Source organism: Bombus impatiens, unplaced genomic scaffold (assembly GCF_000188095.3).
Source record: "Bombus impatiens unplaced genomic scaffold, BIMP_2.2 scf_0033, whole genome shotgun sequence".
Classification (NCBI taxonomy): domain Eukaryota; kingdom Metazoa; phylum Arthropoda; class Insecta; order Hymenoptera; family Apidae; genus Bombus; species Bombus impatiens.
Genome location: NT_176452.1, coordinates 1,135,324 through 1,154,664, shown reverse-complemented (window position 1 = coordinate 1,154,664; position 19,341 = coordinate 1,135,324). Strand labels below are relative to the sequence as shown.

Here is a 19,341-nt window from a genome sequence, read left to right as displayed (position 1 = left end):
CCGCCGAGATCTCTTAACGCGACGCGTTACTTCCATTTTATTTTATCGACGTGCTAACGATTTTTCTCTCGACCAAAACCTTCTCCGATCCGTCTCCGGAGGACATCCCGAGGATGTCCAAAGAGGCTATTTGGAATGGCCACTCGTTCCGTATCGATATCGTCATGCAACGCAACTTTATATATGATTTCGTGTTGCGAATATGTTCAATATTCGAAGATGGAATCTCGATTCGATGGTATTAATAGGCAATCAGAGAATTAGCATGTTGACTGCGTTGCTAGTTGTTCGATCATCTATTTCGTGGGTTATACCGCTTTCTTTGTATCGGAGTTTCGATTTTGAAAATGCTTTTAGAATATAATAAAGGGTTATACAAATGACTGTGTAGAAGAACTTCGCAATTCCTACTTTTTACATTTAAAATAATATCATTTCTTCGCGCAAAAACAAACATGTACCGTCAGACATTTTCATAGTGAAATAAAAAATCAGGATAAATATTTCGATAACGTTATATCCGTACAACCTAACAGACAAATTCAAGCTACTAAGTTTTTGCACTTGAGTGACAGTATTTTTTCAAACCTCGGACACTGTCTTTTTTACTTTTGCTATAAAAATTCCAGATCGTTTGATCCCTTGCATACCTAATTACTTGACAATATAAAAGTCTTTTAAACCTCTTTAAAAACCACCATCTTTGAAGCCTTTAAAAACAGGCCTCGTGAAGTAACGTAAATTCCATAGTATTTTATCCTGATAATGTATCAACGACAGATAATATTAAACGAATTATCAGAATATTCTCTCGAAGCATTTCCAAAGCGAATAACAGAACAAACCACGATCCAACAAGCACCCAAACGACACCTATGTCTGTAGGAGAGTTAATTAACCCTGGACCGAGCGCTCTCGCGTGAGATTCGAAACGGAAGAACAAAAATGGAACTTTCGGGCAGCCGTATTCGGGCAGTAAATCCGCGCGAAACGGGTCACGCACTAAAAAGGTGCGCGTATGGCCGTAAAAAGCGGCCGTAAACAGCCGTGGCGAAGGTGCGTGAGCACCAAACACCGTATGTATTACGTTTTTGACGCCTATACGCAATGTGGAAGGCGTGGAAGGAATGAGCAGGATTTCCTGGTTCGGTGACAGCAGAAAAATGCGCAGACACAAGCGTTTTCGGCTGATTCTTACCCGCTGGAATATGCTCGAGATATTCGCGCAACTACGCCCGGAATGTCCAGCTCTCGTGTTTACCCCAACCTTTCCGCGCGCATATTATAACGGCGTATCTGGCGGCGGGGCGCGGAAACGGGGAATACCGGGGGTTGATAACGGCGGCGGAGGGCCTGGATAACAGAAGGAAGGGGGTGGTATCGCATGAGTTATTAAGATTCCGGCGCGCATGCTCGCGGTTCTTTCATCGATTCATAAGAATATCCTCTGCTCCGCTCAGGCCACCCACCTCCTCCGCCTCCTTCGCTCCTCAACCTCCTCCTTACGGCTTCAGGGACGTATCTATCGGCTGCATTATTTACGCCAGATCGACGCGAGCTATTGGAAATTCTCGTTGCCCGATCCTTGACGGACATCGATACGGTTTCACAGGCTGACTACGTTTGCGTCTGGTCGTCCTCTCTCAAGGGTTGTTTCATAATTTCAACAGCGAGTTGCAGAGTGTTTCGCACATGATGGTTGCTTTCCGACAGGTTTAAATGACGTCATAGTATGCAAGTTTTGGAAGATTTTGGATTGCAATTTAATTACTGGGTTGTTGTATGTTGACATCGTATTTTAGGAAATATGTGTATTTCAAACTTTGTCTTATATCACCGGGTGCGCGGATTTAAAGTAAAATAAAAGTTTCTGAAACTTGATTTATGAGCAATTTCTTAATTAATTTCGAATCATAATTTCCAGAGGAAATAAAAGGTTAAAGAAAGTTTCAAGCAACCAGTTCATCCCTTACACGTTACAAGTACACGTTCCGATTATAGTAGAAATTCTAAGTAAAACGTCAGTGTGTTAAGCAATTGCACGAGTGAAATTATAGTTAGAGGAATTGAGTAAAACCTTTTAATCGGAAGGTTGTTATTTTAACTGGCACCGCTAAACTAAGGAAGGAAAGCGTGAATTCAGGACGATCGATATTTTTGTGTAATGAAATATTATAATAGAGGGTAACACCATGACCTATTTATAAGGTTTTATCGGAAACATTAAATTCTTTATAGCATAGAACGGAGTCAGGAATAACGCTGACGTGCAAACGAAATTAACGATAAATGAAATGCAATTTTAAACTTATATTTAATCTGACCAAATATAATACATTAGCCGCATAGACCTGTAATTTCGAAATTAAAAAATGTCTAGAAAGTCAACGAATAAAAGATAAACTACAAAAAGAACTATTAATAAATATTCACAACTATTGAAGAAATTATCTTATAAAACTATTATCTTATAAAACATATAATATGTTATTTCATCAAGGAAGATTCAAGTTTTGTAAAAGAAATTTCGTAGGAACAAATGTTTATTACCATATTGATGATTCATTAATCAATATTAATTTTCATTTTAAGTAAACGGCGACAGAAAGGCCGCTACAGTTTCACACGCGCATTAAAATTTATTATACCTACAACAAACTCTTTAATAATATGATGCTATTTAATAAAACATCGTATCACAGTTAACATTCGCCGCAAATAGAATCGTTCGACTCGATCATCAATAATCACCTCATAAACATCCCTCTGCCTTCGGTGCATTTGAAGAACCATTAACACATCTTTCCTTCCACGCTGCCCACGTGAACCCACGCGAAGCGTGCAGCAGCTGTTAGACGAATTGCGAATAACAATAAAAATAATAGTAAAAATCGCAATACAGGTCGGCCCATTTTTTCACAGATGTCCTGGATTGATATCGCGTCTCGGTACACGCGATACCCGGCAGCGTCGTTAATAGCGTGGCCCGAATGAAATTTATAGGCATCAGACCAGAGCATGGAACCTTTCGTTCACTTTTCAAATAGATTCATCGAACGCTCTTCTTTAACCAATGTCCTACACATCAACCATTTATTCGCAATCGCAGCAATTGACAATTTTAGTTAGATCATTTAGCACTTAAAGTTTATCATACACAATGAAACTTTGAGTATTTCTTTATTAATCAAGAAGTACTTTACGAAGTTTTACGAAAAGAATACAATGTGAGAAGAATTGCCCTCAATATTGCATAAAATTATGTCACGAACGCAAAGTATAAAATTATAATTGCAAAGAAACATATTATTATATACTTTACAGCAAAGAAACACAACCGATTGAAGAAAGGAATCGATCGTCTTTTCTCTCGATTAGCGTAAATGTAAGTGATAAAGGAATTGAACACTGTACATCGACATTGAAACGTTATCAAGTTAGAAATTAGCGAACGCGCGCGAGTAAGGCGCGTTGGGAGCGTGGGTTTCACGGCAAACGGGTCAAACGATCGATCGCGGTGAACAAGCGAGGAATCGGCGACGGGTTTACCCGCGTAAACGATAATGAGCGTGGACGGTAGTTTCAAGCGGAGGTTACGCCTTCCTGAGAAACCGGTATGCGTTACGGAGGCCTACCCCCTTTTGTCTTGTTCGTTGGCATCACGCGTGGTAGGAAATTCAAGGCGCGCAACCTTCTTCTCGAAAGTCGTGCGAGGGTTGATGGAGCGGGAAATCGTTCGCGGAAAATGCTTCCTATGGCGATCGAAGGTTGTAAAGAACTCGTGACTCGTTACACTTTCTCGAGTACGATTTTAAAATTGCGAGGAGGTTATTCAGATTCTTAGAGATGGTTCTAAGAAGATGATATGAAATGAATATTAAGCTTCGTTATATATTACGATTGTGTTTGTACATTTGTATACGCTTCGACCTCGAAAGACGTAAGAGTAAAGAAATGAAACAACTGCCGAGAGATTATACGAGTTGATAGCTGATATGACATAGACGATATTTGTAAAGTTTTGATATACCAACGATTTTACTAAACAACTTGGATGCAATTTAAAGTTTAGAGGCTACACGAAATACTGAAGTTCCATCGAGAATAAAATGTGTATCAAATGTGACTTTTCTACGTATATTGGGAGTGTACATTGCTAGGCTTGAATTTTCAATTTATCTCTGCTGCGATATCATGATGCGTGGAATTATATCGCGAACGCGTGAAGTTTAATTATGAGGTTACAAGACGAGAAAAGGATTAATGTGCTTTAAAGTATACGTTCCGAGATTTTTAACGAAGGATACAGCACTGGCGGCGTAAAAGAAGGCGCACATGCACGTTTATAACGCGGAAGAAGTGTGCGCGCATTTGCAGGGTGGCTGGAAAAAGAGAAGACACTGGACAAGGGCGAGGGTGGAGTCAGGGGTGGAGGGTGAAGCTAAGGAGGAGCTGGTGGAGATTGCGAGAGGAGGGGGAGGGGTGATCTATGCGTTTAATTAACCATAGAGACGCTCCTACCAACTCTTAGCCGCTCTTAGTTCGAGCTTGCTGGAGCTCGGTGGCTGCAGAGGGACAGGGTGGCGCAAGAATAAAAGAGCGAAAGAGCAGGGGAGAAAAGAAGCAAGAAAAAGAAAGGATTTAGCTATCGCCGGCGAAATTAACCCCGAGGAAAAACTTATAATGTGTCTTCCCCGGAAAAGCAGCTCGAACGTTGCGAGCTCGTGCCGATGCTTTCACCGCATTCGTCCTGGATAATTGATTCCGAATATAATTAATCGGTGACATACGGATAAAAGTACTGTTTTCGCATCGTTCTGGAGCATTTTTTTGGACAAGATTTTTACTAATGGTTCTTTTTCTGAATATTGTTCTAGATTTATATTATGTCGGGAATTTTATTCATATTTCGTAAATTGAGTTGTTTTGGAAACGTTTTTCTGTGTTTCATTAGTATCGCTGGTTTCCTGTACCCGAAGTCCGATGACATGCTGATTTAGTATCACGCTTAATATCACTATATCATCACACGCTTGATATCTCTGCATCTGTAGCAAGAAAATCATTAGAACAGTTTTTCGAAAGGATACGATTTGTATCAGGAAATATTAGACAAGAAATCGAATTACAAAGATTTCAAGTATACCGCTTCTTACTAGATACCACTAGAAATACAAATTCATTTACGCGAAAGAATTATTCCAACGTTTAGAAAAATCTCGATTTTCACAGTCATTCGTAAAATAGCATATCGAACGATTAGCTCGAAATTGTTATTAGAAGTCAGAAACTTCTAAAATTCGTTCACGTATTCCTCTTCGAATTTCGCCGGCACGTCAAACCAGACATAACCACGTGACGATCATTATACGTGTTGGCTACCTCGGACAGGCTTCCCTCCCGTTCATCTCCAACGACATACATCAACTATAAACCCAGTAGCCGCACGAACAACAGAGAGCCCGGTTATCGTTATTACCGCGATGATGTGCCAGTGCCAAAAGACGACTTAATTCCGCCACGGTAATCCGACAATTGTTTACACATGTTCGTTATTTACGTGTAACCGAGTGTGTCGAACATCACACTCGGCGAAAACGCACGATCAGTCGCATATAATCACAGACACGCGTACACGTACCGATATTCGCACACCCATGTAAAAACTGGCCCAGCCCCCAGTCGCAGCGGCCCCAACCTTCTCGTCGTCCCACCCGCGACGGTGATATTTTGAGATTTCTTTGGCTCTTGTCTCCGAGTCCCGCGATCGCGTTCCGAGAAAAGGGAGGTTAATGAGACGGCCGCGGACAGTTATAAATGAACGATAAGGCGCACGCCGGATTCCTTTAATAGCTGGTGCAAATTTATGGCCGCCGCTAAGGGACGTCCGCTAAGGGGTTATAGATTGATTGGTCGTGAAATCGGCTTTAATCAATCGTGTGTACCCTCTGAATTATACGTACGCCCGGCGGAGTTAATTAATTCCAACACATCGGTCGATCGCCTCCTCCCGCTCGTTCGACGCCGCGGCATTAATCTGCCCTTTCGTTACATTAATTTGCCCGGCTGATAACGTTGCTCCTGGCCGCTCGTATTTTAGTAGAAAGAATCAGAACGGTCAGAAGAGAAGAAAGAAACGGGGTGGGGTTTCCGTGTGAAAGAGATGGAAAGAAGGTGCCGGACGCAGAGTTTCGGGAGCGTTCTCGAAGAACGCACGAGGAACAGAAATTGGGATTCCTCCGCGTGTACGTTGTTCCAAGTCAACGTCACGCTCGTTCCTCGTGACGGTCGTCGTTCAGTCGAACGAGGAACGAACACGACGAGGACCAAGCGTCGATTCGGCCGTGACGCGAGGCCAATTATTATAATTACCGGAATTCACGGTGCGCAATTAGGCCGGGCAAAGGACAGGAGGCGCACGGTTGCGTGTATCGCCCTTCTCTCCTCCTTTATACCACTTGATTTTCATCCTTGCGTGCCGTGTATCGATTATAAATACCACGACCGCGTTATTACACACATGTGCAATTACACCGGCAGCTCTCGCTATTACATTATCTTCGGCTTCGTTACGTTTCGTTTTAATCGACTGGAGAGCCGACTCCACGCTTTCCTCCGGAGGACGATCGCTCTCTCTCTCTCCGTGAGCGCCGGATTCCAGTTAGCTCCGTGGAATTTAAGTATCGCGTATGCGTTCCCCAGGATCCTTTCGCGGCTGTTCTATCTTAATTACCGGGCTGATTAATAGTCACGCGTGCGGCTAATTAATCGACCGCTTTTGCCAGCCTGGTTTCACCCAGGCCAGGCTTGCACGAACGCGAGGGCTTCTTGTTGGTTTGCTCCTTTCGTGGAGATCGAATATTTTCGTCGAACCAAGCAGGTATGTATACTTATCGGTACACTGAAGATCCTTATGCAAATTTATATCTTCGTGGACACAATTAAACAAATAGAAGTGAAATAGAAACTCGTTTCGCTTGTTACAATCGAGATTATAACGAGCACCGTATTTTCGATATTTTATATATTTTTCTATATTGTATCCACTTTGCGTAATTTCTGTATTCTTAAATTTATCATAAATGGACAAAAGTCTGCAATCCACTCGTCAGAGGAAAACCGAAAAAACGGAGGAAGAACGAAAGGGTCACGGTTAGAAAGAGAATACGCGAAGGAAGAGAAAGGAAGAAAGAAAGGAAGGAAGGAAGGATGAAAGAGACGAGAGTTACCTGTGTTCACGTGGCATGTATACACGGTGTAAACAGGCACGTCCGTGTGCTCCCGCGTGGAGCAGGAAGTGTCTCGTAATAAAAGAGTGACTTCCGTCGGTGAAACAATACCGTCCGCGGGATTACCTCGTCCACGGCTCGGTTCCATCTCCTCTGCCTCGTTACCTTATCCAGCCGCTGTTAATTTGCGTCGAAAGTAATTTAGCGCCGTCTCGTTGTCGCTTTTGTTATGATTCGCCGTGCTGTCCCTCGTTGGCAAGCGACCGAGGGGACGACAGCTTTGTTCTTTTGCGCGGGAACGAACAACATTCGAGGAACGATACTAGGAGTTGAATTTCTTCATTTTTCTTTTCTTTTTCTTCTTTTTTTTTTATGAGAGTTTGGTAAGATGAAAGTTTCGACGAAATTTGTTGTAACAAACGCAGCTATACAGTTCGTGGAGAAACGCGATTAATATATTCGCGTCTATTTCTGCGTAGAGAAATTTCGATGGATTTGTGGAAGAAACCGTGGTTTTAGATTAATTGAATTTGGTTGCAAGAAAAATAAATATATTTTGGATTCCTTGAACGTCATCGAAAGTTATGTTGGAGAAATTGACTTTGTTTTTGAAGGAACACGTTTTTGACAAATAATAAGAAAATGTTTAATGTTGTAATATAATAAATGTATATATTTTTGTGAATTTAGTCAACATTTTCCTCCTATTATTATCGTATAACCTCTCTCTTTTCACTTTAAGCATCGCTCTTCGATTCTCCATTGCCGAGTCTCACGCTCGTTATTTTGTAAATGATCATCCACAGGTGTTGGATTTTACGCTAAAGAAACTATTTAAAAGAGCGACTCGGTGAAATAATTGGTTGGCACAGGATTATTATATTCTCACTTCTTCCACGTCCACAGCCAATTATCGTGTGCCAGTCGGAGATGTTTTATGTATGTTTGTCGCGTTGTCTATTTGCCGTTAATTTCCATCGAAAGTGATTTATTTTCTCGCTTCGATAGAGCCTCGATTAATGAATTCGACGTTACCGGGAGGACGAATACTATTAAGAAAATCGTGTCGAGTTGTAGAACATTTTGTATCGTCTCAAACACGTTTCTCAGTCTTTTAAGTATTATATCAACATCTTGGATCTACTTAATATTTAAACGAATCTCATGATTCAGGTTTTAAAACAAGATGATGCCTTCTTTTATATCAATCCCGCTGTATCTGATTTGGTATTTAAATATCCGTTGAAAACTTAGATCGTAGTTTATATGATTCATACCGTTGAGAAGTTACCGAAATTAAAATAAAAATTACCTTGTTTGATATTTCGGTATTCAGTAGGTCAATTAAATGTCTCTGTTCGACGTCTATAAAACCGACTCGTAATTTATAAGTTGGAGCACACGACAGTGGAGTTACTTTAATTGCCATGTTATTGCTATTGGCAATGAAACGTTTTTTTACAGCCAAAAATTTACACGATACATCGAGTCTGTGGAATTTATCAGTTGAAATTATTTCAACTTTTGTATAGAGTTATAGCCAAGCGAGCGTTGTCTTTGCCCAGGAATAACGCGGATAATATATGAGAACAATTGCTTCTTAAATGGAGGAAGAATTAAGTAAGAAATAATGGGATAATGGAATAAGTACTACAACTACACAGTTTCTAAATTGCCTAGAATGGCAAGTCCAAACGTTTCACTTTCGTACATTGTTTTCTTCTTTTCTTTCGCTCGGGGAATCGAGACGGTAGCTAATTTCTTCGTAATTTTTGCCATGATACAGCTTCCCTGTAACTTTTCTCGAGATACTATACTTTCTTAACGTGTGTCAGACTTGAAACTACTTGATGATGTTTCATTTTATCGTTGCTTCTATTAATATCGAGGTATTTCTTATGTTTGTTTGCGAATCGAATCGGAATTCTCAAACACGAATTTGTTAAAAGTTACGACAAGAGTAACAGATAATCGGACTCGTCCCCTTAACTGTAACAAATGGTAAAATTAATTTAGATCCCTCGAAAATACATAAACATCGTCAGTCTGGTTATATCAGTCCTTACATACTTAGACTAAATAAATTATATCGCTGTACAACGTTCATACTTAACACGCACAACTTGCATTGCTCGCGACAAGTTAATAAATCAGAGTCAAAGACATCGGATTACCAGCGCGTTGAAAGCAAATTTAACAAATTCCAGTTCCTTCCGAATATCGCCACACAGCCATCAACCTTGTCTCTATCTAATTTCGTACGAGTCGTGTACGTACCGATTATACGTAGAGCGAGACACGCGTCTCGTCGAGACATCGTTTGCGATACGTCCCGTTTCTGAAATCACAGGGTCCCGCGTGATCGATGCCTTTCTCGTGCTCGAATAAGCGGCGACGTGTAATCACTTAATCCAACGGTGCAATGGAAACGCGGCGGAATCGTCGTGATCGCGAAGGACCAAGATGGAAGAACGGCGAACGAACGAAGGAGAGAGAAGAAAAGGAAGAAGAGAATGGTTACTCGCACGAGGCAAAGGGACTATCGCAGCGAGAGGACGTTCTGCTTTATCAGTGCAAATGGGATGCCAGCGTGTTTCCATTAATTCAAATCGCGGAGTAAAATCACGGCGCGGAATGTCCATTAAAGTCAAGCGGGGAGAAGTCGTTAGCCTGTTCGTGGCGACGTAAAGTGCCGGGCGTTACACCGTCGGTGTCGCGTTTTAACGCGGAAACTCGAGAAAAATGCGTCAGCCAGGCCGAGGTGAGAGAAAGAGAGAGCTGTTTTTCTTCGTAATAACGTCTTTTAACGATCAGCACCGGTCGGTAGATTCTCCGCCGCGAATCGAGTACCCGCGACGACCAACTGGTAACGCGTTGGAGGAAGATACGCGAAAACGCCAGTCAGCTTTATCTTAACTCTCGCGTTAGGCTTGTCCCGTGTCGCGCGACCTTTTCGTGCTTCGTCCAATCTCCGACGAACGGTTTAATTAGCCTGTAAACCGCGAAATACGAGTCAGATCATTTTCCAGATTCGACGAGCAGTCGATGAATTAATCTAGGTTCGTTCACGCTAGAAAGTATCATAGTGGTCGGAACGATCAATTTTTCATAGAATTTTTATAGATTCGCAATGATAGCTATTCAGGGATTTGAATGTTTTTTTCATAGAAATTTTATAGACCATTTTTCTAATCTTTTTCGATCATAGATTTTTGAGGATTCGAATATTTTGTAAAATACGTATGATGGAATCAAGGTGATTTCCTCTGATGATAGCTCTTAAGGGTCGAGAAAAATTTGAAGTAGATTATTCCATAAAAAAATTACCATATTTTCACACTTCAATCTATAATGAATAACAGAAATACGACTTGATCGACTTCTTTGATCATCCGCGTTCCAGAACATAGCGCGCCATGAAAGAAAAACGAGTTCATCGGAGTGGAGAGGGAAAAAAATGTACGAAAGCTACGACTGGCAATGATCACGCAGCATCTTATGGCTATGACTACGACTAGAAAAAGATCACGGCGAGTTAGAAGAAGAACGAGAAAACAGGTGGGACGTTACGCAGGTACTTTGGCGAGGGTTTTTTCTCGCCACGCGAACACGAAATCGTTTAATTCGAACAGGTCGCGCGGCGCGTTCGAGAGGAGACGAACAGGCCCGTGAAATGGACGTTCCGGTTTATCCGCGCGTATAGCGCGCGCATCGTGCGGCTTGTTTCCATTAATTCGCGTTGCGCGACGAACTCGTGCTATAGGAATGCCCCGTTCGAGTCGTTAGGAGGAGAATGGCAAAACGAAACGGGCTAATTCACGACCTTGTCGTTGGATGCGTCTGCAGCGAAATATCGATTATGAACCAACTCGAAAAAGACGATAAATTAGGCTCAATTACGCTTATTAACCCTCGTTTAGATTAGTCAAGTTACTTCGATTCAAGTCGCCCGAATTATTTGATCATACTTTACGTTCATGATACGTTTATAACTACAATTAACATTCATATAGACATAAATGTTGTCTTCTTTCGACAACATTTTAGGCATCTATTTTACATGAAGTATTCTGTCGAATTTAGGATACTTGAACAAACGATTGCAGGCTAAGTAACTTCAATTTAAATCTGCGTTCATAGGAATTATTTGACGGTAGAATAGGTGCAATCGACCATCAAACATTGATATCTTTCCTTTCGTCTTTAAAGATCATAGCAGATCTTCGTTGAAAGAGCGTGGAACGTGTTTTAGCGAGGAATTTTTATTTTTATATTCCTCTTAAAATTACTTTTATTATCATCGTACGTCACAACCTTGACTCCGTTTCAATTATAAGATATTTTATTCGAGCTTAATTCTTTCATTATAATAATCGAGACTAAAAGGGTGCAATGGAAATGAATTAACTGGACTGGACTCGTGCTCGATTCATCGATGCATAAATGAACCATAATATCGTATCAGTAACGATGCTGTGACCCCTATGAAATCGATCTTGCCATTTCAACGTTGGCCGCTTGTCGTTTCTCGAGTTATAAGCTTTAAAGAAGATTATAACGCGTTGAAGTTACTCGTTCGTACGATTTAGGACAATCGCGATAATTCGCGATTATTCGCGGAGAGATTTATGATGACAAAGCGAGATGAACTTAGAGAGCAAAGTTCAGTCAAGTAGGCCATGAATTTCACTTATGCATGGAAAAACTAGACCCGACTATGGTGGAATGCGATCGAAGGCGTCGAATTTCTTTGGATAATTCGAAATACGAAAGTAGCCACGTATCTATAGGTCAAATCTAATTAAAGAACGTATGCATACGAAGAAGAAATATGCGACGTCCGGCGAAATGTGCGAAGAGTGATAAATGAATTCGTCCAAAAACATTGGTGACAGAAAGGAATGTCGCGAGGAAAAGTTGAAGTTGTTTTATGAGACTCGGTTTTTGCAGGCGGTGGCATTAAGGAGATTTCAAGGTTATTAAACTTTTTACAATGAAAAACGACTTTTAATATGCACGACTGCAGTTTACATTCGAATGGATTTAATGACTACGGTCGTTTAAAGTCAATCGAGGCCACGATGGAAGATAAAGCGATGGTGTCATTTTAATTACCATCATTTTTTATACCTTAATGCCGGTTTATTAGAATTCCGAGCATAGAAATCCGTAATTTTTAATCGCGACTCTATGATAAAAAAGAAAAAGAAAATAATAAGCCTCTGATTAACATTCTTGCAAAGCAGATTGACGTGAATTATCTTCTTAATATTTATGTAGTGTGACATTGTAAAACCCGGTGTTATTCGTGACAATCATTTTTCATACAGCGTTCAATGAAGATTTATGTGACACATAAATATACAGTTTAAATTCGGAATATTAAAGCACCGAGATAGATATTAATTTTGTTAGCTACGACTGTTAGAACAAATATGTCAAAGTCGAGAAAACTCGGTGAATCGTAGAAATTGTGAAAATAGTCGTCGATGCAGTTGAATATTTCTAGTTTATATCGCGTCATCCACTGTCGTTATTTCTGAATGATTATTTCAAGAGAAACGAAATCAAATGGAAGATTCAACATTTAGCACAAAAGATTCATTTCGTTCTTCGTAAAATCAAAATCAAAGGGACTTATACGACTGACGAATCTCTCGAAATTAGGAATTACTGTTTCAATTAATCGCAGTGATCATATAATCGTACAATCGTAATTACGAATTAAACAATCCGAAGATAAAGAACTTCTCGAACGAAGAAACAGTTATTCAAAGTTTGACGATGAGTAATTCCGATTTTATTGTAACGTATTAGCTTTAAAAAAATCAACCTTATTACGCGACTATCATAAACAACAACATCTTATCAACCTAATCAACCTATTAATTAATTTTCATCCTGACGAGAAATAAGCGAATGCCTGATCATTTCAGGTATCTACTCACGCATATATCTAACGATCCATCGTAATCTTTTAATCAATTTACGTTCCAACAAAACTAACCAGGTATCTGACCACTGTAGGTCATATCTACTTGAACAGATACGTCCAGTATTATCGTAGAAACCAAATGGATACAAGTTACAAATTATAACACATCCCAGAACATAATACTCGACAGGATTACATTTCAACAACCCTTAGAAATTCTTCAGGTAATCAACGCTGGCAAGAATCCCGTAAAACGCGCGACGATAATTACAGTTAATCCAGCGGGAATAATTCGCGAAAGATGGCGGCGGCGTTGAATTGAATCGGCCGCGAGCGGAAATATTCATTTTCCGCTGGCGAAATCATTTATCGTGACCGGTGCACGGCCGCTGGACGCGGAAGAAATTTACCGCAAAGGAAACAGATGCGTGCCCTCGTGCGCTAGCTTCTTTCCTTTTGATATTTCTTCTTCTCTTCGTGTTCGCGTTCGAGCGAGCTTCTGCGATCGCGCTCATGCGTGAATACGGAATCGCTTCATTTAAGACGCGTTGCCGTGTATCGTGGCGGCTTCCAGAGGCAAGAAGGCGAAAGAAAGAGAGAGAATGTAAAAACCGACGGTTAAGGACATTTCTATCCGTTGCCGCACGCTGCTTGAACAAGCATGTACCTCCTATGGGTTAATTGAAAAGAATTATTGCAGCTTAAAGTTTAATGATCGGTCTCCTTTGCCAGTTGATAGCGATAACCCTTTCCTTCTTTCGTGTTCTTCTCCCTCGTTTTCCTTTTCTTTTCTTTTCTTTCTGTCTTTCTTTTTTTTTCTTTTTATTTTCTTTTCAATTTCAAGTCGAAGAACTCGAAAAGTACACGGTGAGTGTACTTGTACTAATGAAGTTTATCGAGACAGGTTCTTCGTAATCAATCGATCGTGACAGGTTAAGATGTAGACGTAATTTTCCAAATTAAGTTTGACAGCTTGATGCATGTACATATGGCTGTTTTTTCGCCGTGAAAACAGGTTGGAGAAGCAATCGTTCAGAAATTGTTGTATGATTTCGTTCTGAGAGCGGAATAATAGAAATTGTATATGTATGATTTTTTGGGTGGCAAGATGTTAGAAGTTAATTCGAGGAATATGTCTTGTGTGCGCAGATGAGTCTTGTTCTTGTATGTGAGATATTAAGCCTTGTTTCAGGCCTACATAGATATGCTTCTCTCCACAGATATTTCGTATCGTACATGTAGCTGATATTTGTTATTAACTTTTAATTTACAAAGCAAATCACGATATTACAAATATACTTTATTAAAAGAATTGCTCCTTCTTTCAAGAAGGCAAAGGCATAAAAATTGTAACTATAACATTTCAATACTTAAATACATATTTTCCTATTTGTTATTTTATTTTCTATTATCCATTTTCTTCTCTCGCTTGTATTTCAGCGCAACCATTTTACAAAACATTACTAACTACAAACGAAACGAATAAAGGCTGCCATCGATCTTCGTCAAAATTAATATCAGCACATTCTATTCCAGAACCAAGGTAATCAAAGGCACGTACACCAGAGTGTGTAATTTCGTGCAACAGCTGAAACTTCCTACGAAAAATGTAGCTGACACTTTACACAGCGTACCAAATAAATTAAGAATCTAATTTGTCAGATCCTGTTCCAGAATCGTTCGATACCGAATCATGGGAATAAATCGTACAAATAATATCGACGAATCAAAATACTTTCACAATACGTTCTCGTTAAGCAATAACATCTAAAACAGTAATTACAGAACTTCAAATAGCCGATTTACATCATTGCAAGAATCTCGCCAAGTATATCCAGATTTTTGTCGATACTTATCGAGCCAATTTGTACTTCGGTAAGTGGAATAACTAGTTTCACGCGTGCACCTCCCAATATACCAACCCCTGCAAACGAAATCATTCACTGTCTAAAATCCTTTCAGCTCCAAAACTTATCTCGTTTTACATTACCAAGCTCATCACACCGCATCAATTCTACATCATCATCGATCACGACCTACTACAACATTTGACTAAAAAGATCATTAAGAATAATACTTCAACCCCTGTAACTCCATTTCCACGAAAAAAAAGTAACCTAAAGAAAACTGATCAACCTAAATCCCCGCAAAAAGAGCGAATGCGCACTAAGATTGCAAGACTAAGTCTACACGTATAATCGAACGTACATATACAGTTTCCATATGAGTAGGCTGCTAATTTTTATGCAATCTCATATTTTTATTAACACAGCTGAAGGAGTGGAAATCGTTGAATCGATGAAACGTTACGGCAGGTAATTCGCTTCGAATATTTTCTCTATTTTTGCATTGTATATACGTGTTGTATATTTTTGCGACACTAAATTTTCCATAAATGCATCAAAATGTACGCATTTCGATCATCGAAACGTCCATTCGTCGGAACGACAGTTCGTCAGAGGACGCGTGCACGGCAGTTACAGCCCACCGCAAACCTTCTCCGATCTACGGTAAACCTCTTGTCCAAAGGTTCTCCGGTAAATTCGCGCGGAAGTCGCCTCTCGATAAAGACGAGCAAATATTGCGCGCGTTGTTCACGCGTGGCGAAAGATTACCGATGGCACGCGCGCGGCCAAGCATCACGAATTTAAGATTCCGGCGGATGCCAGCTGGAAAACGGGTCCACGATGCTCCGAATGGACAGAGCGAAAGAAAACAGTCGAGCCAACCGACGATCGTGACTATTAAACAAAAAAAAAAAAGTGAGGAAGATCTGCGTAAACGCGGAATGGTCGGGGACGAAACGCTGCGCGAGGTGCTTTCGTTGGGAAAGGATAGAGAGATACGAAGGTAAGGAAGGCGCGTTCCGCTTTATCAGCGCGCGCCGCATGCCGCGGCGTGTTTCCATTAATTCGCGTCGCGGGGCAAACTCGTGCCGTTGGAATGCCCGTGCTGAGGCCGAGGAGAGAAGTCGTTAGGCCTGCGTGCCGTTCGGCCGGGCAACCGGTTTTCCCATCGGTGATTCGTCGTTAATTCGCCGATGGAGAGTAAGTAATCGCACGCGTACCAACGACCACCTCGAGTGTGTTACACGGTTACCTTCGCGCCGCGCCTACCTCGGGGTTGTTCCGATTTTCCTCGGCGATAAGCGCCGCCACTTCGACGCGAGACGCGAGAAATTCCTTTGACCCTTTTTCGGACTCGTCGGGAATCGCCGCGTTCCTCTTGGCGCGATTCCAACGCGTGCGCGAGGCTTAACCGCTGTCATACGTCGCGCTGTTTTTTTTCTTTCGCACGACCTTCCGATTACACTTCATGATTTGTAGAATTGTTACTTATTCATTGAAATGCGGAATCTATAATTGTATACATGCATATACATATGTAACTTGAAAGATTGAAAAGATTAAAAGGTGTATACGTCACTGAATTCTGAAAAGGTTTTTTCGTTTAGTTTCTCGTTGTTTGATACATTGTTTGATGATACTTGAAGGCCGTGTGCTAATAATTAATCGACAGGAAGATTCAGATTCAAACCCCAATTTGCAGTTTCAATGGAATTAAGTTTAATTGTGGCTTAATTATACGGAGTTTTATTTCCATGGAAAGATCAAATCTTACTTCGACAAACTTCAACACATTCCTACATTTTTGTTGTTTCTTTAAAAGAAACAATGATCGAGTGTTCAGGTATATATATCGTGTTAATAACTTTTTAATATTAGCGATTCCACTCACCAGATAAGTTCGCCAGCATAGAAGTAGAGGTTCCTTCTGCAACAAAGGCACAAACTAAATATGAAGTGACCATATAATAATGTAATTGTTGGAAGTAACATAAGATTCATACTAAGATAAAAATATCATGCGTACGGAATTACTATATCCAATTTATAGCAATACGTATTTACCAATGCAGCATCGGTTGGTTAATGAATGTTGTGACGCGATCCTGCTTCTCCCACGCGTAATCGACGCATATTAATTGCAGTTTAATAATACCTACACCTTACTCAATGTTTAGAATTTGCAACACGATGTTATGCAACTTTATTACGTACGCGTTAAATTGTTTTAAGTTAAATTGTAAGAAGAGAATTACGCGAATCTCGCTTTAGTGACGTATTGGATAGTCTTCATCGAATAAGCGGTGAGATAAAGAAAATGGAGCTTCGATGAAAATTGCGAAGCTCGCGTACTTGGAATCTTGATTAATAAAAATGGAGAAAAAGTTCAGCGTAACTCGAAAAATAAATTAGTCTTGAATCATTGGATTAAAACAGGACTCAAAATAGTTGGAAGTAAAATACGTTACTAAAAGATTCACGAAGCTATTCTACAAACAGTGTCTAGTATCGTTTGAGCGGCGTGAGAACTGGCGCCGCGCACTTCATATTTTCTTTTCTTTCTCTCTCTGAAATTTTACAACGCTTCGCTGGTCTTAAATGCACGTTGACACTTGTCGTTCGAAAAGGTGAACTCGCTTATCTGGAAAAACGAGCAACTGCCGAGCAAAATTGTTAAATATGCCAAGAGACACTCGCGAGGCGTGCACGCACGCGCGATCCCGTATTATTATATTTTACTTCGCGGCGCGCGGAAACCCCAGAATAATTTGCACGAATGAGCCGTAATTATTTAAGGGTTTGCATATGTAAGAAGGGTGGCGGCGACTAACTAACAGCTATAGTTATTTTAGCCACACACATTATACACCAACCTCTATCGATTCGCCTTCGCCTTCGCGAGACGAGCTCGTTTGCCTCTTCCGGGAACCACTGTTCGCAGACTAATAAACCTTTCGCCGATAATTATCGTTGGCACCGCGTGACTTTCCCTTTGACGAGACCGTTTGCTTCGAGAATAACTTCGATTCGTTATCGTGCACTTAGTTAGAATTTATTTAACTTTAGAACTTACGAAAGGAAGTCGTTATTTCTTAAGAATTGCATGTTAAAATCGTGTACTCGATTAATGAAATTAACAAGTTTACAGAAAATCCAGTGGATCGGTTTAACTCCTGAGAGGCTTTCTCTTCTGTTCAAGATTTATTGCATCTATTTGTGAGAACAAGGATACCACAAATTGAAATTGACTTGTCCGTACGAATTTTTATTTCTAACTCGAAGGAAAGGTTTAGATATGTTATCCCATATTTTCAAGCTCTGATATATGCTGTTCCAAACTATTATGCGAGACCTTCATCGTAAGAGAACGAAAGTAACTTTCTGCGTGTCTCTCGTAAGCTATGAAGCTGAACGACCACCTGATGTGTAGGCGTCGAAACCAAGTGTGCAATAAACCTGAATCAAGAAAAATCGAACACTTTTTTCTCCTACTCTTTTGGTCTGGACAGCTTCTTAACTGCACCACTGCGTTACGATTAATTTGAAATCAATCTTGTTATTCGGTTTTAATCTCTCGTATCAATCGTACATCGATATTATACATTGAACATCTCATGTTATTAGATTACGTTTGAAATGTTACATAAATTATTCCGTAGTTAGTAGTTATAATGCCTAGAATATCAAGACAAAAAACATATCATTATTTAAAAGTATCTGTTCGTAGATACATATTAATTTTCATACGATGTAATTTAATCATTTGTAAAATTCCTGAAACCAATCTGATTGAAATCGTTGTGTCTGTATTGATTTCTAATTCTACGCTCACGGAATTTGTCCGGTTAATATATTAACATATTCGCTGCCGTTAAAATACGAGTATCATTTGCGCGAGTATGAGAGTATCAAAATTATCATCAATTTCTAACCTGTAACTCTGTTGCAGCCCACGAATTTTCATTTCTAACTCTCGTTTCAACAAACACAAAGACTTTTAACGTTTGACAAAATCTTTTATCGCAAGGTTAGAATGAAAATTATTAAAATTATTAGACAATAACAATAACATTTTTCCAATACTTTCCTCAAGGTAAAGGGACTTTCCAACAAGAGGAAATACAAGTTTCACAATGGAAAATAGCAACGCAATAAGGTTAAGAAGATTCTTAAAACGACACCTCGAAACCTTGATATAACGTTTCCCCGTGTTTTCTGCTGGACTTGGAAGGTTAAACGCCGGCGACGACACCGATTTAGAGAACGCTTTATAGCTCAGGGTGGTAGCGCCGCGTGGCACACGGACAAGACCGCGCGCTACGACAGAAGC

General features: G+C 40.3%; 1 protein-coding gene across 2 annotated transcripts in view; it reads right to left on the bottom strand.

The window, feature by feature from the left end:
- The window catches only part of LOC100741370 (zinc finger homeobox protein 3), a 246,712-nt gene that overhangs the window by 128,944 nt on the left and 98,427 nt on the right, over window positions 1-19,341 (bottom strand). For both annotated transcript variants that reach the window (XM_033321904.1, XM_033321907.1), the window contains exon 4: window positions 16,903-16,938. The gene's annotated coding sequence lies outside the window, so the exon portion shown is untranslated. The remainder of the gene's footprint in view (window positions 1-16,902; window positions 16,939-19,341) is intronic.